The sequence below is a fragment of the Marmota flaviventris genome, chromosome 8 (genome assembly GCF_047511675.1).
Source record: "Marmota flaviventris isolate mMarFla1 chromosome 8, mMarFla1.hap1, whole genome shotgun sequence".
In the NCBI taxonomy this organism is placed as follows: Eukaryota; Metazoa; Chordata; class Mammalia; order Rodentia; family Sciuridae; genus Marmota; species Marmota flaviventris.
The window spans coordinates 17,195,826-17,219,591 of NC_092505.1; the positions used below are offsets into that span (position 1 = coordinate 17,195,826).

The window sequence follows — 23,766 nt, forward strand, 5'->3', positions numbered from 1 at the left end:
ATGGTGTGCTGCATATCAGGACATATCATCAATATCCACCAAAAAAATGTGAATAGAGTCACAAAAGATCAAATTCGTCTTTAAAGTATTCAATATTTAAAAACAAAACAAAGTTCATTCCTTTAGATTTTTACTTACTCCCACTCTGGTATTATTAGAACATGTCTGTGTATTTACCTGGGGGATTCTGAGCTTATATCAATCTGACCCAAGGATATTATTTGAATATGTGTCCTGAAGCCTGTAGGAACTCATAAAAAGAACAATGTGTGATTTTTTGCAAGTATTTTAGATATCAAATTACTTTAATTAAAAGCAGGATGGGGCATGGTCAGTAACAAGGAAGTCAGGGGCTGGCTCTGCCATAGAATGCAGCAGGAGAGTCCAGGATTCTGTGCAGCTTGGAACCATACCCCAAAAGAGCCCTTCTTCAAAAGGCTTTTGTTATCCTCAATGCTGCCCAGATTCATGGTAAGTCTGGAATTGGTCTCCATGTAGTTGATGACATCTTTCTTCAGCCATGGAAGCTAATTTCCAGTGGTGCAAATATCTCTCATCTAAAAATAAAAAAAAAAATTAGCAATTCTGGTTTTGGTATGATCTCTCCCCTAGTTTGGGAATCTCTCTTCCATTTAGAAATTTTTTCTTTATAAGAGAATCCCATACTTTTCTCTCTCTTGTTGATTCTTCAATCTAGGGCAATCTGGCTTTCCAAAAAAAACTCTCATTCCATTATTTCACAAAAGCTTTCACCAGGATTGACCAGCTACCAAAATCAAAAGGGCAGCTTCCCTGATCCCCTTCTTGACCTCTCTGTGGCATTTAATCATCTTCCTCTTGACAATATACAGCACCTCCCTCCATTCATAGTCTTGCAAAATCCCTGTATATTTCTCTGATATTGTGTGTTATATGATTTCATCCTGAAACTCTTATCTTTCTAGAAACTCTTCCTGGATATTCTCATCTAAACCTATGACTTCAACCAAATCTTCAGCTGACTCTCTCCCTCCCATTTGCTCTAGACTCCTGTGTCTTTCTGTCAGCTGGGCATGTCCACATAAATATCTAATAAGCAACTTGAAAATCATCATACCAAAACTGAATATCATCTCTCTTCTCTGTCCACATCTCACCTGTTCTTTTCCTATGAATCTTAACTTAGAAATTATTCCAGGTAACGGAGATAAAGCAATGAATGAAATAACCAAATCTCTTCCCCCTTAGGGTTTTCTTCCAGTCGGGAGAAATGAATAATAAATAGATAAACTGTTAAGCGTTGTGAAACATCCAATGGGTGGGAAACTTCCAGGGAAAAACAAGGAGCAAGGTGAGTGGATCAAGAGTGATAGGTGTGTTTTGGACGGGTGGTGAGGGAAGTCCTGCGATGTGGTGATATCTGAGCAGAGAGTTAAAGCCAGTGATAAATAGGGCCAGGTAAGAATCCTGGAGGGGAGGAGACGATACCAGTTCAGAGTTCCTGATTTGAGAGAAGTTGGGTTGATTTGACTTGGAAGAACAAAAAGTTCTGGGTTGCTGAAACAGAGGAAGCAAAGATCCATGGGTAGGAGGAAAGGTCAGGGAAGTAGCCCAAGGCTGCATGGTATAGGACCTCAAGAGCTGTAGGGATTTGTGATCTTATTTTTATCGACACCAGAAAACTCTATAATTTGACTTTTGCTTTAAATCCATTATTCTGAGCCAGGCATGGTGGTGCACACGGATAATCCCAGCAGCTCAGGAGGCTGGGACAGGATAATCACAAGTTCAAAGCCAGCTTCAGCAACTTAGTGAGGCCCTAAACAACTAAGTGAGACCCTTTTAAAAAATAAAAAGGGCAGGGATGTGGCTCACTGGGTTCCATCCTTGGTACCAAGGAAAAAAAAGTTCTTCTGCCCACATGTAGAGAAGAGGAGGTTGCAGACATGGGGTCAGCATCATTCAGAGTCCAGTCAGGAAATAGGTAAGTCAAGGCAACCCTTGATTGGCACAAAATAGGAACATGGAATTCTTTTCTCATTTCTCATATTTCCCTGGTAGTGTCCCCATTGTCAGAACTAACAGGGAGCGGAGGGACTTATGAGAAGTACAATTTGTGCAAAGCAGAATCCAGAGCTCAGTTTTGCATCACTTAGGGATAAAATAAAATGAAAGACAAAGAGCAATCCACTAACAATGGCTTAAATAAATATGGATGTTTTTAACAGAAAGAAGTGTCAGGGTAGGAGGCTGTCCTCATTGGTTGCTATTTGTCAAAACCCGGGTCTTGAAGAATCTTGGGGCTGCTACAGTTTCAATGTCACCTTCAGGTCACCTAGAAGGAAAAAGGAGCAGCACCAGCTCCCAGAAACCTTAATCATAACTCTGATCATTGCTCATTGACCACAGAGTGTCCAACACCCACCCTAAGCTGCAAAGAAAACTGGGAGGTGAGAGATGGGTTCTCTTCCTTCTCTAGTAGACGTTTGCAAGGGACAAGGGGATGATACTGGTATTGAGGTAGACAGGAGCGGGAAAGTGGGTCAAGCTTTTGAAACTATTTGTATGTATAAGAGTAGAGAATACTGCTAAGGACTCAATAAGCAAGGCTGTAAAAGATGTTAACTGATTAGAACAAATAAGTAAATTATAATTAAAAAACAAAAGCTGTTCTTTAAGAAAAAGAAGCTTCTACTAGGTCTATCCAAAGCAAGCAGACTCTAGCCAAATTCAGTGTGAAGAAAAAGAACTCAGAATGTCTTATCAATAATTTGTTATGTTGATTGCATGCCAGAATGATGACATTTGGGATATAGGATAAAAATTTGTCCCTGGTTTCTTTGTACTTGTTTAATATGGTTGTGAGAGAATTTTAAGCTGTCCCTGTGGCTCACATTGTTCCTAATGGATTGCCTCACACTGGATTATCTAATGACACTGCCTTTCTCTAAAGACAGTCCCTGTTAACCTGCCTCAATGCTGGTTGTCATGGTTTTCCAAATCTTACCAGGAGAGCATCTCCTATAGCTCCGAAACATATCTTCTAGTGATAGAGAACAATCACAAAAATGATTAAGTGGAGAAAAAGATTCAAGCTAGGGATCAAATTATTCAACATCAGCAACACCCTGAGGCTTATCAAATGAGATGATTTAAATAACTGGCTGGAGTGAGAAATCCAATTTAATTTAATCCTTTAGTTAATCCTTGGCTTTTTTTTTTTTCATTGTGAGCCAGGAATCATGAAATTCTAATTTTGCCACGGCCTTCTTCATGACTCCACATTAACAATTTCTTCACTGCTACGGTGAAAAAACGGACGGGGAGGCACATGCAGTCCGTAGCCAACCTGTGGTAGGCAGAATAATGACCCCTCCCCAAGAGGTCTGCATCCTCATCCCCAGCACCTGTCAATGAGCTGCTTTATACAGCACAATTACTTTACAGGTATAAATAAGTTAACGGCCTTGAAATGGAGAGATTCCTCTGGGTCACTCGGGAAGGCCCTATCTAATCTTGTGTATCCTTAAAGCAGAGAAACTTTCTCATCTGGAGTTGAAAAGAAGATGTGGCTATGGAGGACCATGTGTCAGGACAATGAGGGCTTGAGGATACAGGAAGACCCCTGAGTCAGGAATATGGTTGGCCTCTACAATTGAGAAAAATAGGCATGAACAGTCTCTCCCCCAGAACCTCCAGACAGGCACGAAGCCCCACCCAGGAGACTTGTCACTCTTTTAAGCTCTGGAATTGTCAAGTAATAAAACTGTGGTACTGTATAAAACCCAGAATGTTTGTGCTTGCTTGTTCCAAAAGCAATAGGAAACTAATACCCAACTCAAAGAGATAAACATAAACATGAAAACCTTGAGTTTGAGGATACTGTCATCCAAAAATCTTTTTGCTATCACAAAATTCTTACCAGTCTCCCTGCCCATTCTCAGAAGCTAGAGCTTCTAGCTTACAAAAAATAATTCCGAAGTGATCCTTTTCTTTGTCCATTATCCCTTACACACACACACACCACACACACACACACACACACACATACCACACACACATACACACCACACACAGAGAGAGAGAAATGTCTCTCTGACACTATCCACTTTTTTCAAATAATATGCAGCACTAAAGCTAGAGGGAAAAAATATCTTTTCTACTTTCATGTTTATATCCTATTTTTTGCTAGCTGTTAGATTGGTTTCTTCTGCCTTCAAATTCTTCTTCATTTCTTGTTTATATTGAAGCAGTCATTCCATCCAGTATATTTTAACTAACGTGCCTCACTCAACATCTTTTGTCTCTGTAAAGAAATTTGTTCATCCAAGAGATTTTGCTGTAAGTGATAGAAAACCACAACAAAGCACCACACAACAACTTCCATCCACTTTGTGTTTAGACTAGATGGAGTTCAACAAAGTCATAAATGATGACATACTGACAGTCTCATAAGCAAGAGTTTATTTGAAAATTCAGCACTGTGCTGACAGTAAGAACCACAGAGAACTAGGAAAGGAATCAAGGGAGGAAATATGGGGACAGATAGCCATTTGTTATCACTTTTTTCTTCAGAATTCCTTTTCAGAACTGCAGAAAGACTGGAAAATCTTTAGTGAGAATCTTACTCATAGAACCCAAAGTCCTTAAGTCTCCCTGCTGTTAATGAGTCCAGAGCAAATCGTTCAAAGCACTGCGTATGTTGAGGATTCCAGGACATTTCACCTGTAATGCTGACACTACACCAGACCAAACTCTCCCTCCAATCCTCACTTCCATTATTTTGGGTCCTCTGATTCTACCTCCTGATGTTTACTTTAGATTTCTGTCATCCGCCTTGTTCCTGTGCTTCAATACACAACCAACCAACCCCAGGCTATTGTGTATGAAGGATTAAGATAGCAGTGCACATTTGCAACAGATAGATTCAGGTAACCCTGATCCTCACCATGCTCTGCACAAGAACCTCTCTCTGTGGCATCTCTTCTCTGGTGTCCTGACCTTCCATCTCATCTCTTCAACCCAATCTTCCCTGCATTCAGGATCTAAAATCTACTCCTCCCAGAGTCAAAGAAAAGCTCACATAGCAGTTTCTATCTAGATAATTTGCTTCATCCCTAGGGAGGACACCGTTTTAACTTGTCACAAAAGCAGTTTAGCTTCCGTTGTTATATATTCTCTAATCCAGACCAATCCATGCATTTTTGTTTTATAACCAAAGGTCCCTGTAAGTAGTTTTTTCTGAATAAAAAGTGAAAAATTCTCTGCAATGCGAACCCTGCTATTCCTACACAATAAAATTGTGGCTAGTCAGTTTGAGGGTTTTCTTTAATAATATTTTCCTTTTCACTGTAAAATAGCTGCATGAACCCACAAATAGTTGTGTTAAGACGAGATGGTGGTTTTAACAAGATGTAATTGTGGCACATTGAAAAGTGACCCTGTCGGTCTAAGAGAAATGCAAAAGTGCTTTTAAAAGGAGAAAGCACTGGGTTAGATGCTAATTGTATGTTTTGCCTGGGAGTAATGCCAAGAAAAGGTAATTCATGAGGAAATTTTCCTCCACACCATCATCACATAAATGGAAATGGCAGTTTCTAAGTGGTATCAAGAATTTCTTAATTTCCCTTTTTAGTTTGGGTCTAAAAGGTATGTAGTCTAGCGATCATTATATTAGAATAACCTGTGATTGCCAAAAATGTAGATCCCTGCCCAGGGACTCCCTTGCATAAATGAATCAGCAGGGACATGCATTCTTAACACTCTGATGTGTCCTTTGTGGTCAAGCAAAGTTTAAGAATTATATCCAGAGTAAAGTAGCATGTCGATATATAGATGAAACCATTGCCCCATTACAATAAATATATGATATCCCTTGCATTCATTTAAAAAATTAGGAGTCAAAACAAACAGTAACATTACAATGGAGAAACTAAATACCTCCTCAGCCAGGTGATCAAGGTTGACCTCAGCAGTAATAAATAATGTTGATGGTCATTACAGTCAATACAGAGCAAGATAGATCTGTCCCTGTGATATGATGTGATAAAAATGGCATTTACCTCTATCATTTCTCTTCTAAAACCCATAATCCCATCCTACTTGTGAGGAAAACATCAGAAACGTTTGGGTTGAGAGACTTTCTACAAAATGCCTGGTGCATACTTCTCAAAACTGTCAACGTCACCAAAAACAAGCAATGGTCACAGTCAACATTCAATAAGCCTAAAGAGGCTTATTGAATGAATGCAATGTTTCCTGGGTGAGTTTCTGGAACAGAAAAAAAGGCACTAGATTAAAACATAGAAAAAATATCAAAAGCATGTGCTTAATAATAGCCTATTAACATTGGTTCATTAATTATGGTAAATGTACCACAGTAATACAAAGCGTTTGCTATAGTTTGGACGTGAAGAGTTCTTCTAAAAGTTCATGTGTTGGAATTGTGATCGAAAATGTAGCAATGTTCAGAGGTGGAATGATTACATTATGAGAGCTCATCTGTGGATTAATCCATTTAATGGATTAATGATTTGAATGAACTACTGGGTGGTAACTATAGGCAGGTGGGTCATGGCTTGAGGAAATAGGTCGCTGGGGGCATGGCCTTGGGATTATATTTTGTTTCTGGTTCCTATGTGTGGTATCTCTCTCTCCTCACCCTCTCTCCTTCCTGGCTGCCATGAATCAAGATGCTTTTGTCCGCCACATCCTTCCACAACGATACACTGCCTAACCTTGGGTGCAGAGCAATGGAGTTGGCTGACCATGGACCGAACCTCTGAAACCATGAGCCAAAATAAACGACTCTTCTGAGTTGTTCTTGTGAGGTCTTTTGGTCACAGTGATAAAAAGCTGGCTAACACAGTGCTATTAACAGGGAAGCAAAATGTGCAGTACGTGGAAACTGTCTGTACTACCTTTACCATTATTCTATATATCTCAACTTACTCTAAAAAAAGGTTTGTCTTGAAAGTTTTTTAAGATGGGAGTCAATACAGAGCAAGAGTGATCTGTCCTCTAAAATCTAGTCCATCAATCAAAACTCCATTCCACCCAGCTTAAAAACATTGAAGTGAGAAAATCAATCAAATGATTGACACCGAAGTATATATGACCAGTAGGCTTAATTCTTCAACACATTTTACACACAAAGCTTTCATGTTGTATATTTCCAGAGGGTTGTATTTGCACAAAGTGAAAGTGAGGGGTGATCATACCTATAGAACATAATGTAAATATTTCTGCAATGATTCTATCTTCTGGTCTGTTTACACATTGTAAGTAGAAATTATCACCCAACTAAGCCTTCAGTGGACACGCTGTACAGGGTAGATAGACACATTTAAACTAGAGTCGCTGGTGCTCCATGTTTATTTCTCAAGTAATTTTTCTGAGAGTAAAATAAAGGTCTGTCTCCCTCAAAATCTGCTCTCATCACCATCAATCTTCTTCACTTATGCATGCATACTGTGTTTGCCTTCTCAACTGGCAAGACATTGCTATTGTCCACCAGAACTCACAACTGTTCTTTTTCCTTCTCATTGCTTTTCTAGATTAGCTGGTGTCCTTCAAATGAGATCAGGCCAGGATGAAATGGGAATAGAAGACACAGTCACTTGGAGGATCTTTCTCTTCCTAATTGCTAGACATCTGTTGGATGCTAGCACCAGATTCTATTAGCTTGTTTGCAAGAACATGTTGTTAAATTTATAAAAATTTTAAAGTTTATTGTTAAGCTACTAGTTCAGAAAGGTAGGAGGATTTACACCTCAAAAACTGGTAGGTACTACAATTCAGATATTTTTCTTTCCAGAAAGCCAGTTCACCAGTACACCATTTCCCATGATTTCCCTCTGAAAACAAAGTTGCTTTGTTTTGTTTATTGGTTCTTAAAGACCTACCTCCATTGTGTTAGTCAAGGTTTTTTGATCTCAAGAAACTGAGTTCTAGTCATGCAAATCAAATTCAGAAGTAAAAGTTGGGGTAGTAACTGAAAAGACAGAAAAAATCTCTGATAAATCAAGGCAAAAAGTACACAGTCTGATGTTAGGGCACACTGGAATCCCACAGGTCTCTACCTCTTAGAGACATCAAACTGGATGGTCTATGGTACAGTCATCAACGGGCTCTGGAAATCCCCAGGTAAGGCTGACCCTCCCCTAACAGGAGCCAAGGTTCACCCAGCCCAGCACAATGAAACAATTATATAGGCCAGTTTTCTACCTATCAGATTTGGCGTATCACTCTCTATAGAGTCTGAAGGGAAATAGATATCCTATGTTAATTTTGCGTTTTCTTTTCTTTTTTTTTTTTTTTTGCAATGAAAATCACAAAACACATCCCAAAATTCTGAGTTCTTATTTGAGTGACAAGAGAGGCAGGGAGGAAAGTAAAAAATTCTATAATTCCTCTTAATGGGTCAGGAAGGGTTAAAAACTGGAGGGATTTCATTTCAACAATTAGATGGGCCCTAGTATATGACAGGCATTGTGGTAAAGTGATAATCGGGGATTAATCTGCCAAGAATTCATCCTTTTAATAAGTTCATGCTCTAATTGGAAATAAAGGATAACAGCAGCAGAGTTCATAGAATGCTATAGATCAAATGCAGGGAGCCTCCAAAGAGCCAGACTAAGTTCAGAGGTTACCTTACAGATGGCTCTGATCTCCCAGAGCTCTTGGTGCCCTCTGACCTCCAATTCTCATCTTTTGTCTTTCTGCAGAAGCCTTCTTCTGCTTAGGTGAAGACTGGCAGCTCCATCACTTTCAAAGAGAGCGAATAGAGTGGAAAGAATCATAGTGCTTAATTTCATTTTTAAGAAAGATACATTCCTAAATTGAGAATCTAAAAACATTTCATAGAAAGATGATGACAAATAGTAGCTGGATTCTGGTGCTGTACATATCCAATTACCCTTCATGGATAGGAAGTTTACTAGGGTTCCTTGGAGTTGTTATGGAAGAAATTCCTAACATTGTCTTTCTGGGAAAATACACCTCAATCTAAACCTCTAGGCTGCAGTGGAACTGTTTGGAACTCGGTAGAATCAGACTGTTGAGCAGGTGCAAGTCCAACCACTAACCTGCCTTTCTTCACCTGGCAGGTACATCTGCAATGCAAGAGGACCAAAAAGTTACCTCTGAAAAGGGAATCATAAATTTTCACAGAAAATTAGCTCAACTACTGGCTGGAGAACTCCTAAATGCAAAGGGTATCCTATAGGAACATAGATGTATTCTAGTTTTATTTTCATTCTTCAATTGTAGAAGTTAAGGACATTTTGAAGAGTATGGCTGTGAAAATTATAGATTTACAGTCAATCTTCTCAATATCTAACAATCAAAAAATAATGTTCTAGGGAATTTTCATTGATTTTAAAGCTAATGCGGAAATGAGCTTTCGGCATCTAATCTGTGGCAGTTACAAGACATTGCTTTTCTCCCTCTAGGACCTACTGAGCATTTTGTGTTTGAGTTATAAGCATAAACAGCCAGCTGCTCCCAATCCCTAAATTACAGAGTTTAAGGAAAACAAAAATAAACAGGGCAAGAAGGCAAGGCAAAGTCAGTGACTCTATGCATTGATTCAACTGCTATTAAGTCACTCATAAATCTTTACTGAGCACCCACTGTTTGCCAGAGCCATACCATGGCACTGGAGATATGTTGGTTCACAGAAAATATGTGTTCCCTGTTAAAAGCCTCAAGAAGAATTATCGCAAGTTGAGTATGATTCTTGGAATCAGAAATATTTCAAATTTTTGTATTTTTTTCAAATTTTGGAATACTTACATATGTATAGTCAGATATCTTAGAAATGGGACCCCAGTCTAAACATAAAATTCACTTATGTTTCATATACAACTTATACACAGAGATTAAAGATATACAATATTTTCATGTTCTGCATTTTGACCACAACCTATCACATAATGTCGTTTGTGAAATTTTCCACTTATGGTATTACGTTCAGATTCAAAGAGTTTTAGGTTTTGGATGTCCATTAGGTATGCTCAATTTGTAGCTAACATTATATAGTTTTACTATTTTAAAGGCTATTCTAAGCACTTTCTTATATTAAGCTCATATAATTAGTTCTGTGATGTAGGTGCCATTATTATCCTCATTTGAGAGATGAGGTATAAAGAGTTTAAATTGGTAGTCACAACATCAGTTGTGAATTTATAATTTCAAACCAACTGAAGGCCTCTGAAGTAAAATTAATGCTAGTGATTCATTTCAAACAGTGGATCCTGGAATCTTAGGTAAGTTTCTTCAAAATGGTTCTGTAGTGAAGAGCAGACCCAAAAGATGTGTTAGTATGCAGGTATTTTAGTCCTCAAGAAATAACAGCCAATTAAACATGGGGGAATTTTCCCCATAGATGGTATTAAAACTTCATTCTGTCATTCCCCTGTCATGAAATGTCATGAAAAGTTTTAGCCTCTTGACTTTTGGGAAAACATCTTTTACAAGATTGAGGTCTAAATGAAGTTTCAGCTAATATTTTTTTCCTTTGAAATTGAGAAAAACAAAACCCATTACAGAGAGCTAGAAAAATAAAGGAAAGGGCATAATTTTTTCCTCTGATATAATCTTTTCTTTTATATATATATATATATATGTATGTTCTAACTGGTGTCTTCTGATATAATCTTAATCTGTGTTGTTTTTGAAACTTCATTTAGACCTCAATCTTGTAAAAGATTGTTTATTTGCTATTTTAAAATATCAACAACCTTGGTTTGCTGCTAACTGCTCTTGCAGAAGTTCAGAAATATGAGTCAGACCACCTAGAGGTATAAATCCACAGGTAATCACATCTTCCCTCATCAAAATAGAAATGCTATCAATAACAAAAAATATTAATCTTCACAGCTCCAGAGCACAGAAAGCCACATGATAACTCTGCTTAATAAGACATACACAGTCATTATCAGTCAGGTTCTAGAACAAGGGATCTCTGTCTTCAATTTTAAACATGTATGGTGGCTTCCTGACAAAATCATGTCAAGCTGTCTCTGTCTCTGTCCACTCAGAGAGGCAGTTTCTACTATTCAAGCCATGCTGTTCCAGGATGTGGCGTTAGGGTATGTGGATCCAGTTGCTCCCCTGCCAGCTATCTGCAGACATGCCTCACCTGTGTGGTGAGAGTATGAAGGAAGTGCCATTTTTGACTCACAGTCGCACCTGTATTTATGTACTTGGTACAGAGAACTAACATTATTCCTGTGGTACTCAGAATAGAATCTCCTGCCCTGCATCAGCATCATCACCTGGAATCTAGTTAAAAATGTGTGTTTTAGGCTCCGCATCCCAGATCAAAACCAAGAAATTAGCAAGATGTTGTGGCACACACCTATGATCCCAGCAGCTCCTGAGGCTGAGACAGGTGGATCACAAATTCAAAGGCAGCCCCTAAACCCACATCTCCATGGTGTGGATTCCTCTGACTGAGACTGGCTGAGTGGGTCTCCCAGGCCTTCCTGTGATGGTGTCTGAGACACAAATGTTTGACAATCCCAGTTTTCTGAGCCAACCTCAAGGAATGCATCAGACCCCTTTAGAATATTGCTAAAGGAATGTGAGCTATAAGCTTAGATGATTAAGTGGAACCCAGGGCTCAGGTGATTAAATGAAACCCTAAAATGGGAAGAGAGGTATTATGGTTTGGATATTATGTGCCCCCTAAAAGCACCTGTGCTAATGCAGAAATGTTTGAAGAGAGGCATGATTGTTTCTGCATGGAGGTTCAGAGAAAGAGTGATAACTAAAAGAAACACAAAAAAACTTCCAGGAGGAAAGCAGTATTCTCCCTCAAGACAAAAGTTAGGTAATGTTCTCTGGGGATTGGACAGTCTGGATGCCATCTGGATGCTGGAGCCAAAGAAAAGCGTGTTCCAAAACTGGGGGAGATGTGCGAGAACACAGTGAGGAGGGCAGAGGCAGGAGAATGAGATCACTCCATTTGTACCCAAAGACTATAGTGGAGGAAGAGAAGAAGGGTCTGAGTGACTATTCACTTTGTAGCATGACCAATCCAACTCTAGCTCAAAAGAAGCCAGTTATATTATGGACTTCTCAGTTCCAGCAAACAGTTGCAATATAATCTTGAAGTCTGTGTGAATTCCATCTTATTACTGGCTGTGTTATTAGGCAATGAGCTGTATTATTAGTTATGAGCTCTGTCATCCCCATCACATCACAAGGAACTAGATTTTCTTAGTCTCTCCCCACCTCTCATCCCTGGCAGCCATGTTGCTGATGCCTGCCTTTCTAGTCCTTTATCTCAGACCAATTCCACAGAATTCTCTAAAGTTCATTGCTGTTGAACATTTTTGAGTATCACTCAATACAAATGACACTTGAATGATCTTAGTATTTGAGATCACAGAATCCAACAAGGCTTACAAGAAGATATTGTTTGGGTATCTAGTAGACATTTTGACCTTGAGATAAGAAAATTGTGAAGAGAATACAGAATGCCCTTAAATGCAAACTATCTAGGACCTTGCTGGAAAAATATTTAAACATATCGAGTACCAAATAATGGAAAGCCCAGTCAAGTGGAGTACTGTCCTGGGTGGAGCTTGCAATGTTTCAATTAATAGTAGGAGGAAGTAATTCTATCAGGCAAAAAACCAAGGAAATGACAACCATCTTCTCTATCAGGAAACCATGGTAAAGACTGTGACAAAGTTTGGCTTAGAAGGTGCAACTGGTAAATAATTCAGTCAGTGTTCTGGTCAATAGTTCTGCTTCTTTTATGACCTCAATCAGCTGATTTCTGGAAAAATTCAAAATAAAGTCTAGAAATGTTTAAGAGAATGAGACCCATGGTATTAATATTTTTCACATTGGTTTTTAAACACACACACACACACACACACACACACTTGTCAGGCTTAAGAGAATTTGAACTAAAACATACAATTGAATAATAAATCTAAATTCATGATTTTGACTGAAGACATGAGAAAAATCCTACTGAGTTTATAACATTGAAATTGAAATAAAATTTAAAATTGCCACATTAATACATTGTATTTATTACAGTTTTAAGAATCTAAGTACCTTGTAAGATTTGTCAGATAATTAAGTATTTTAAAAGGTAATCAAGTATTTAAACTGTAGCTTAAATTGTTTAAAGGGATTGAATTTAAGTTTGTAAATAAAACCATGAATCAAACCCCCTTATATTAATTAGTCCCTAGGCCTGCTATAACAAAGTACCACATCCTAGGTTGTTTAAAACAATAGATTTATTTTCCCTTCACTCCTATATTAAGCCAGAGGTCTGAAATAAAGGTGTCAATATGGCCACACCCTCTTTGAATATTTTAGGGAAAAATCTATCCCTGCCCAGCTTTTAGTGACTCCTGGAGTTCTTTGGATAGTGGTAGCATAAATCTAATCTCTGCTTCCATCTTGACCTGACCTTCTCTGTGTTGCTACTTTTCTTCCCCCCTGTATCTAACAAAGGCACTGTCATTGGGTTTAGGGCCCATTTAGGGTCCACCCAATCCAGTAGGTTCTCATTGCCATCGGTACCTAAGTTACATCTGCAGTGACTGTATTTTCAAAGAAGGTCACATTCTGAGTTTCCGGATCGACATGATTCTTAGGGAAGACACCCATTAAGGGTGTGTGTTGAAAATTTGCTAAATCTGTAAGTAGAACAAGAATTATAATCTAAATTTTACTAAGAAGACAGGCTTGGAAAATGTTCCTTGAACAAAATGTTCATTAATTTTAAAACCAAAGTAAGGTCTCAGGGCCACCAATCACCTCACATTAACACAAAAGTTCTTTCATTAAAAGGCCTCTGGCAAGATGGCTTTTCTTAGGCTTATTCTGCACCTAATTTTCTTTTTTGGAGAGCAGAACTTCTGCCTGACCTTCACCTACAGTGACTCATAAGTCCTGGGTGAAATGAACAGTTGTCACACAGCGTAAGTGTAGGATTCCATATCCAAGGCCAGAAGAATACCCGAAACACCGAGATGAAACTGCACCAGGAACAGAGCTGCAAAGATGCACTCTCCTATGGAGCCAAAAATATTCTTCAGCCTATGAAAGGAAAGTAGACCATAACAAAAACATAATTTGTCAGTTCTGGCTATTTTGGGAGTCTTCAGGGAATGAATTATAAGACAAATGATTTTCAGATAAAAAACATCTTCACTAACTCCAGCTGGTCTTCCAAAAGTCAGCTGATCCTGACTAGAAATGAACCTCGTGGGTCTTAGTTGATAATGGCTTTTACTGCACGGCCAGCCTGCTGAGGTTCAAGGGAGGAGGCTGCAGGTTACCTGCTGGAAACATCCCAGATTTCCATCAGGGATAACCTGCAGCAAGACCCTAGAGCTGGGCATGGTGGTGCATGCCTGTCATCCCAGCAGCTCTGGAGGCTGAGTTAGGAGTATCACAAGTTTAAAGCCAGCCTCAGCAACTTAGTGATGCCGTGAGCAACTTAGTGAGATTCTGTCTCAAAATGAAGAATAGAAAGGGCTGGTGATGTGGCTCAGTGGTTAAGCACCCCTGGGTTCAATTCCTGGTACAAGAAAAACAAACAAACAAAAAGACCTTGGAGGAAATGGCATGTAACATATCTACCCTCGGGTGTGGCTGACAACAGGGCCAGGTAACTAATGAAGAAACTATTGTTGGAGAAGGAGATGAGGCCCCCACATGACAGCTCTATTCAGCTTAGCTTTAAAAACAGCCAGAGAAGCAAGGGCCTCAACAGGCAGTTCCTGGAAGCTCATTTCCCAAAGGATGTTGATATAGAGCGATATTCAATCTCAAGAAATAGGCTTCTTTGATAACCTTCACTATTTGCCCCCTTTCAGCAAATTATGGTACTTCTCTAGTAATGGCAGTCTTATTCTTTAAGGGAAATGGATGGAAAATTTCTTGATTTACAAGTATCACACTGAATTATCTCTTTAGAAACAGTACTGTTATTTATTAAATAACCCCCTTTTGAATAATAAGCACTCTTGAGACTACTGCTCTCCAAACCACTTTTTAACAGTCAACAAAACATATTTGAATTGGAGGTGGGAGGAAGGAGAAAATATAGAAAATAGAAACTGTAATCGATACAATAATGGGAAAGAATTTTTTTTAGGTATAAAACAAAAAAAGATGTTGGGCTTGGTTATGCATTCCTGTAATTCCAGTGGCTTGGGAGGCTGAAGCAGGAGGATTCCAAGATCCTGGTCAACCTCAGCAGCTCAGCAAAGTCCCTAAGCAAATTAGTGACACCCTGTCTCAAAATAAAAACTTTTAAAAAGGGCTAGGGATGTGGCTTAGTGGTAAAGTGCCCCTGAGTTCCATGCCCATTACCAAAAAAGAAAAAGAAGACATAAGATGCTATCAGCCAATGGAAAGACCAATGACAGACTACAAAGATGTTTTCAAATACTAAGACAGAATCACAGAAAAAGTTACTAACCTTACTTTATAAAAAGCTTAAAAATCAATCAGGAACCAGGCAAGGTGGCACATGCCTATAATCCCAGTAGCTCAGGAGACTTGAGTCAGGAGGATCACAAGTTCAAATCCAGCCTTTACAACTTAACAAGACCTTATCTCAAAATAAAAAATAAAAAGGGCTGGGGATATGGGTCAATGGTTAAGCACCCCTGGGTTCAGTCTCTGGTTGAATGAAAGGAAGGAAGGAAGAAAAGAAGAGGGGGAGGGAGGGAGGAAGGGAGGGAAGGAAACATTCATAGACCATTACATTAAATGGGTATGCCCTTCCCAAAACAACAGCTACAACAACAACAAAAATTAATGCTTAAAATTTATGAATTATAGAAGGAATTCACAACAGAAACCATTTTCACCTATCAACAGGCATAATGTGTAGCACATACTAAGCATTATTATATGGCACCGTGTTAAGTGTTTAACATCTGTCAGCCTTCCAACAATGGAAAGTAGTCAAATCTATCATTATCCCCATTTTACAGATGAGGAAACTGAAGAACAGCAATTTAAGTAACTTAACCCAAGATCATGTGGCCAGTATTTGGTGGAGCCAGACTAAGCTCAGAAGTGGCTTTGTGCCCGTGCTGCTAACCACTGTGCTTCACTGCCTCTGGGTGCTGCTGGATGCATGAAACTCCTTCCCACGTGTAGTGGTCAGGTAAATTGGTATAACTGGTATATTTGATAATGGAGAAGTATGGGCAGTGGCTTGTAGAAAAGTCCTAGAATATCTTTGCATGGAATAAGGTTTTCTAAAAGATGAGAAGATTTTAGAGGGAAACTTTATCTCTGAGCTACATCCCTAGTCCTTTTGTTTGTTTGTTTTGTTTTTTTGGTACCAGGGATTGAACTCAGAAGCACTCGACCACTGAGCCACATCCCCAGACATATTTTGTATTTTATGTAGAGACAGGGTCTCACTGACTTGCTTAGCACCTCGCTATTGCTGAGACTGGGTTTGATCCTCCTGCCTCAGTCTCCTGAGCCACTGGGATTACAGGCATGTGCCATGGCACCAGCCTGTATTTTTTTTTTTTTATTTTGAGATGGGGGTGTCTCATTAAATTGCTGAAGCTTGCCTCAAGTTTGCAATCTTCCTGCCTCAGTCACCTGACTCACTGGGGTTACCAGCGCAGGCCAGTGTGCACCATGAGGATGAGAAACTTGATGATAATGAATAATAAGTAAATGGAATGGACGACCTCCCGCCCACCGGCAAATTTCCAGGAAGTAGGGTGCCAGGCACGGACAGAGAAGAGGTTGCCCCCCCCCCCCCGGTGAGGCTGTCAGCAAAGCTAGAATTACAGGAGCAAAGTGGGAAATGAAGGGCTGAGCAACACATGTAGCTGAGGGAGTCACATTTTATGACCTTCTCTTCTCAGTAACAACGGAAAAAAAGTCACTGGCAAAAAAGAGAGTTGCCAGAAGGAAGAAATAGAGAGAATGTGTGGTACAGTCACAAGGGCCAAGCAAGGGAATCAGAAGAGAGACTCGGGGTGGCCTCTGAGCCAGGCAGTGGGAATTTTCAAAAGACTTGGATTTGGTGGTGAGCTGTGTTGGCTTCTATGCCCTCTGGACTCAGAAGTTGGATTGAATACAGAGGCAAGTATCCAAGGTTTGGAGCTGATGGGAAGTCAAGGGGAAAAACAGAAAAACAAAAAAACAAAAAAAGACCCAAGGAGTGCTGAGAACATTGGCATCGTGTGGGTACATTACAGCATGATTCAGAGTCAGAGTCAGCAAACAGGACCCAGAAAGACCCTTCGCAAAACCCTACTGCACCAGATTTGTGAATAGATTCAATGGGAGTTCTTCAAGAAACTCACTGAAAATGCCAGGATATAAATCAATATTCTTACAGAAAGCCAAGCACTTAGGAGAAGAAAATTACTTACTAAGGTCTATGATTGCCTTCCATCAGAATCTGGTAAATAGGTTTTCATTCTCTTGGTGGTGAAAGAGCATAGCTTGCTTCCTCTAACATTATGGGCAGATGTGGCCATCAGCACCATTAAGACACAGAGCACTGCCATCACCCCAGGTCCTTGGTGCCTCCTTGAAGCAAATTTTTAGTTCCCTCCAGTGCTCTAATCTGCTTTCCATATTTACAGATTAGTTTGTTCTATTTTATAATTTCTTATCAACAAAATCATATAGTAAGTGCTTTTCTGTTCTGAATTCTTTGGCTCACCCTAATGTTTTAAAAAATTAAGCCATGTTGGACTTGCACAGGACCCAGGCCCAGGGTAAGCCCAGGTCCATCCAACACCAGCAGACACCCCCTGGATCTCAGGCTCCAGCACAGGACCACTTTCTCCAACCAGCAGACCCCTGCTGCATCTCAGACCCAGCCCAGAATCCCCCCTGACCATCTGCTCAAAACCCAGGCCCAGGGTAGATCAAGATTCGTCACCTGTCCCACACCTGGGACCCAGGCCTAACCCACTTCCATCTTGGGACACTGCAGACATTGCCATGTCTGACTGCAGTCTTCTCCACACAGTAGCCTCTACCTTTCAACAACAGACAGGGCCTAGAAGCAACTGCATCTAGGAGTAAGCATCCCAAAGCCAGTGTAAGGCCCACTATTTCAGCCCTATCTCTGAAAGACCTTGCATCCATCTTGGGGCACCTCCACTACTATTTTGAGTTACCTCCCCTATGGCCACCACCACCTTTAGTTGCAGTAGCATCCATTGTAGGACACCTTCAGGGTCTGGAAGCCCAGCATAAAGGTGAGGCACAGATAATCCACACAGATTCTAAAGATTATAGGGTAGAAAATGTAATATCTCAGATTCACACTGCAAGAAAGGAAGACACATAGACAACAAGAAAAATGGAGGAAAGTGCCCCAAACAAACTAGAATACTACAATAACAGATTCCATGAACAGTGAAGTTAATGAAATGTCAGAGAAGGAGTTCAGAATATTCATAATTAAAATGATCTGTAGATTAAAGAATGACCTAAATGAGCAAATACAGGCAAAAGTTGATCACTCCAACAAAGAGAAAAAAGAATAAATATAGGTAGCAAAAGATTACTTCAAGAAAGAGATAGTCTCTAAAAACAAACCAATCAGAAATCCTTGAAATGAAGGGAACAATAAATGAAATAAAAAACTCAATAGAAAGCATAACCAACAGACTAGATCTCTTGGAAGACAGAATGTCAGATAATGAAGACAAAGTATACCATCTGGAAAATAAAGTTGACCTCACAGTGAAGACAGTAAGGAAACATGAGCAGAACATCCAATAATTGTGGGATAGCATCAAAAGAACAAATCTAAGAGTTATTTAAATAAAGGAAGGCACAGAATTTCAAACCAAAGGAATGCACAATCTCTTCAATGAGATAATATCAGAAAACTTACCAAACATGAAGAATAAATTGGAAAATCAAATACAATAGGCTTACAGGACACCAAATATATAAAATTACAACAGATCTATACCAAGGCACATTATAATAAAAAATTCTAGCATACAGAATAAGGATAGAATTTTAAAAGCCACAAGAGAGAGGAATCAGATCACAAATGGGGGAGATCAATTCATATCTTAGCAGATTTTTCAAACCAGACCCTCAAAGCCAGAAGATCATGGAACAACACATACCAAGCTCGGAAAGAAAATGGATGCCAACCAAGAATTTTATATCCATCAAAATTAAGCTTTAGACTTGATGATGAAAACACATGTGAGGCACTGGATTGGATCCTCAGCACCATATAAAAATAAATAAATAAAATAAAGGTTGTGTCCAAATACAACTAAATATATATGTGTGTACACACACACACACACACACACTTTATTCCTCAGCACTTTGGTGAATATTAATTGACTATATAAACAATGGGCCTATTTTTGGATTCTCAATTTTATTTCATTGATTCTAACCCCAATTCCACAGTCTTGTTTATGGTATTTTATTTTAAGTTAGGAAATCAGATAGTGTTAATCTTTGAGTTTCATTCTTTTTTTCCAATGGTCTTGGCTGATCTGGGTATTTTGTGCTCTTACATAAATTTTAGGATCACCTCACCAAATTCTAAAAAAGAAAAAAAAATGCCTGTGAAATTTTTCATAAGAGATGCATTTAACCTACAGAGTAACTTGTCTGAAATCATCATCTTAACAACATTAAATCTTCTAAAGTCACATGTTATTTATCTCCATTTGTTTATTTCTTCTTTCATTTATTTCACCAATATTTTATAGCTTTCAGTACATGAACATATCCTGCACATATTTTGTTCAACTTATTTCCAAGTGTATCATATTCTGACTGCCATTATAAATTATATTCTTCATATTAATTTCACTTTCCAATTATTTGATACTAATATTTAGAAAAAAACATTAATTGTTGACTTTTTATCCTGACCCCTTGCAGAATTTACTTGCTATTTATTATCAATCAGGTGCAATAGGAAGAAAATAAAATTCAGAAAAGAATTGAAAATTCTTTTCCAAAGTAATTCTTTTCTAATATAATTTTAATCATTAAATACTTTAAAAATCATTCTTTCTGCAAACAGTCTGAATAATCCATAAACTATGGTCTGAATTAGAAGATTTATTTTGAGATTTTCAAGGGACTTGAAATTTCTTACTTAGTCCACTTCATCTTTGGTTACACCATGAGTATTCTTCCTAATTCAAATTCAAAGCTATCCCACTGAAATTTGTATTCATTTCTCCTAAAATTTATCATGACATAAAGTTTGGAATTCAGCTGGTTAATATTGGTATTATGTGTTGGTTGCTGAAATATTCAGGGACTATTTGTTAAATCACCACTGCTCTGAATCCCAGTACTGGACACCTATGGACCTGTTCATAATCTGTGCCGCAGTCTGGCTGGGCACAAATCACGAGCCACTGAAGCAGGAACAAACTTTGGAAACTAAATGGGTCCTAACCCAGGAGAGGACCTTGAGGCCCTGTTGCAGATCTGTGACCTGTACTCCTTTATAAGAATCTGGTGGTTTTGCTGATTTTTTTTTTGTTTGTTTTGTTTTGATTTTTGGTATCAGGGATTGAACTTACAGGCACTCAACCACTGAGCCACATTCCCAGCCCTATTTTGTATTTTCATTTAGAGACAGGGTCTCACTGAGTTGCTTAGCACTTCACTGTCACTGAGGCTGTCCATCCTCCTGCCTCAGCCTTACATGCCGCTGGGATTACAGACGTGTGCCACCATGCCCAGCTGAAGTTGCTATTTTTAAAAAAAATAATTAATTTATTTATATAATAAATTATTATACCTAATTTATAATTATGTATGTATGCCAGCAGAACACATTTTTGATTCATTGTACACAATTGCAGCACAACTTCTCATTTCTCAGGTTGTACACGATGTAGCATCACACCATATGTGCAGTCATACATGTACCTAGGGTAATGACGTCCATCTCATTCCACCATCTTTCCTGCCCCCATGCTCTCTCCTCTCTCCTCCCTTCCCTTTGCCCAATAAAAGTTCCTCCACTTTTCCCTTGTACCCCCCCCCCCCATATGGATCAGCATCCACTTTTCAGAGAGAATATTTGGCTTTTGTTTTTTTGGAATTGGTTTATGAAGTTGGTATTTTTTTAATATCACCCCACTGTACCTCTGTCATGTCTTACTTGCATTCTAAAAATTTATAAAGACTTGCTACTCAAAAAATGGTCAATGGAGTTGTGCATCACTTTGGAACTTGTGAGAAATGTAGAATTGTAGACCCCATCCCACACCTAGTGAATTATTATTTGCATTTTCATGAGACTTCCAGATGATTAATGTGAAAATTTCAGTTTGAGTACTACCAGCCAACCTGGAATGCACTTAGAAAAGGAGGGAACCCTTCTAAACTCATTCTATGAAGCTAGTATCATCCCGATACCAAAACCAGACAAAGATACATCAATGAAAGAACACTTAAAACCAATGTCCCTGATGAACATAGTTTGGTTCAACATGAAAATCAATAAATGTAATTCATCTCATCAATAGACTTAAAAACAAGAATCACATGATTATCTCAATAGATGCAGAAAAAACATTTGACAAAATATAGCACCCCTTCATGTTAAAAACACTAGAGGTAGTAGGGGTAGTAGGAACATACCTCAACATTGTAAAAACTATATATGCTAAATCCAAAGCCAACATCATTTTAAATGGACAAAAATTGAAAGCATTTCCTCTAAAAACTGGAACAAGCAAAGGATGCCCTCTTTCATCACATTTATTTAACATAGTCCTGGAAACTCTAGTTAGAAAAATTAGAAGAAAGAAATTAAAGGGATATGAATTGGAAAAAAAGAACTCAAAACTATCCCTATTTGCTGGTGATATGATTCTATATTTAGAAGACCCAAAAACTCCACCAGAAAACTTCTGGAACTAATAAATTAATTCAGCAGAGTCACAGGATATAAAATTAACACCAATAAATCAATTGTGTTCCTATACAACAATGATGAATCAGCTGAAAGAAAAATTAGGAACACATTCCCATTCACAATATTCTCAAAAAAAATTAGTACTTGGAAATCAGTCTAACAAAAGAGGTAAGAGATCTCTACAATTAAAACTACAGAACACTAAAGAAAGAAATTGAAGAATATCTTAGACAATGGAAAGATCTTCCATGTTTTTGAATAGGCAGAATTAATATTGTCAAAATGGTCATACTACCAAGAGCACTATACAGATTTAATGCAATTCATATTAAAATTTCAGTAATGTTATTCATAACTGCTTTTTCTATTTCTTCATAGAAATAGAAAAAGCAGTTATGAAATTCATGTGTAAAATTAGAGGCCCAGAATAGTCAAAATGATTCTTATTGAGAAAAACAAATCAGGAGGCATCACCAGACCAGACCATAAATTATCCTACAGAGCTATAGTAATAAAAACAGCATAACACTGGCACCAAAACAGGCATGAAGATTAACGGAACAGAATAGAAGACAAACCCACATAAATACAGTTATCTCATACACGGCAAAGGTGCCATAAACATACACTGGAGAAAAGATAGTCTCTTCAACAAATGGTGCTGGAAAAGCTGGAAATCCATATGTACCAGAATGAAATTTAACTCCTATCTCTCACCTGCACAAAACTCAAAGTGGATCAAAGACCTAGGTATTAGACCATAAACTCTGTTCCTACTAGAAGAAAATGTAGGCCCAACTCTCCATCATGTCAGCTCAGGAAGTGACTTCCTGTTGAGAGCCACAGCCGAAGGGGCCCCAGCAAACTTCCAGCTGCCAGCAAACTTCCAGCTGCCGGCTGATGATTGGCTCACAGCGGCCCCAGCAACATCTAGCTGATTGGCTCCTCTGCGGTGATGCTCATTGGGCTGTTTCCCTGCCCTTTCAGACCACGGAGCTGCTCATTGGGGGACTTTTTTGGCTCCGCCCACATGACCCAGCCAATCGGCCTCAAGAGCAGGAGGATTGTGGGAGGTGGAGAGAAGCTTGTGGGGGAGAGAGAGGCTTGTGGAAAGCCGGTGGTGGCAGTTGAGGCTCTGAGGGTTTTTCCTGACAGGCTGTTTTGTTTGGCATGTGTGGTTCTAAAAATAAAGTTAGTTTCTTTTGACAATGGCTCCTGATTGTGCCCAGCCAGACTGCGGCATTTGGTGGCTCGCACGGGGAGCGACTGAGGGTAAGTGAAACTGCTCGCCCCTGAGGGCAGGGCGAGAGGATGGGTAGCCATTTTAAGATTCCTCTTTTATTTTGCTTCACTTTTGTTTTAAGTTGCCTGTCCCTGGAGATGAGTGAGACGGAAGAAAAACCGCTCACATCTGAGGAAAAACTATTTATGTCTGAGGAACAGATAGGGAGAAAGGACGGATGCACATGTCAGGAGGATAGAAAGGCTATAATGACTTTTTGTTGTTCCCTTTTTATTTCATTCTGTCTCGGTTTTGTTTGGCGTCATCTTGTTGGGTTGTATTATAGTAGAAATACGGGATCAGAAATTAGCAAAAAACAAACTGAAAGAGTGTTAAGTAAATTGTTAGAGGAAGGAGGCATCTCAGTAAAATCAAGAACAGTCAGGGCATACGTTGATACAATACAAAAATGTAGCCCGTGGCTTTTTAAGGAGGAGTTGTTAAATATATCACAATGGAACCATCATGGTGAAGATTTAAAAAGAATAGAAAAGAAAAGCCCAGGGACTCTGCCAGTTGGCACATTGCCATTGTGGACGTTCGTATCTTGTTTGCTTAGTCCAAAGCCTTCAGTTCAGATAATGGTAGAGGAAGGAGA

At 38.9% G+C, this 23,766-nt stretch overlaps 1 long non-coding RNA gene across 1 annotated transcript in view; it reads right to left on the reverse strand.

Annotated features, from left to right (window-relative positions):
* Window positions 1-328: 328 nt before the first annotated feature.
* The window catches only part of LOC139706767 (uncharacterized), a 49,240-nt gene continuing 25,802 nt past the window's right edge, over window positions 329-23,766 (reverse strand). Inside the window, exon 3 of the long non-coding RNA XR_011708415.1 lies at window positions 329-557. This is a non-coding gene — a long non-coding RNA (uncharacterized lncRNA). The remainder of the gene's footprint in view (window positions 558-23,766) is intronic.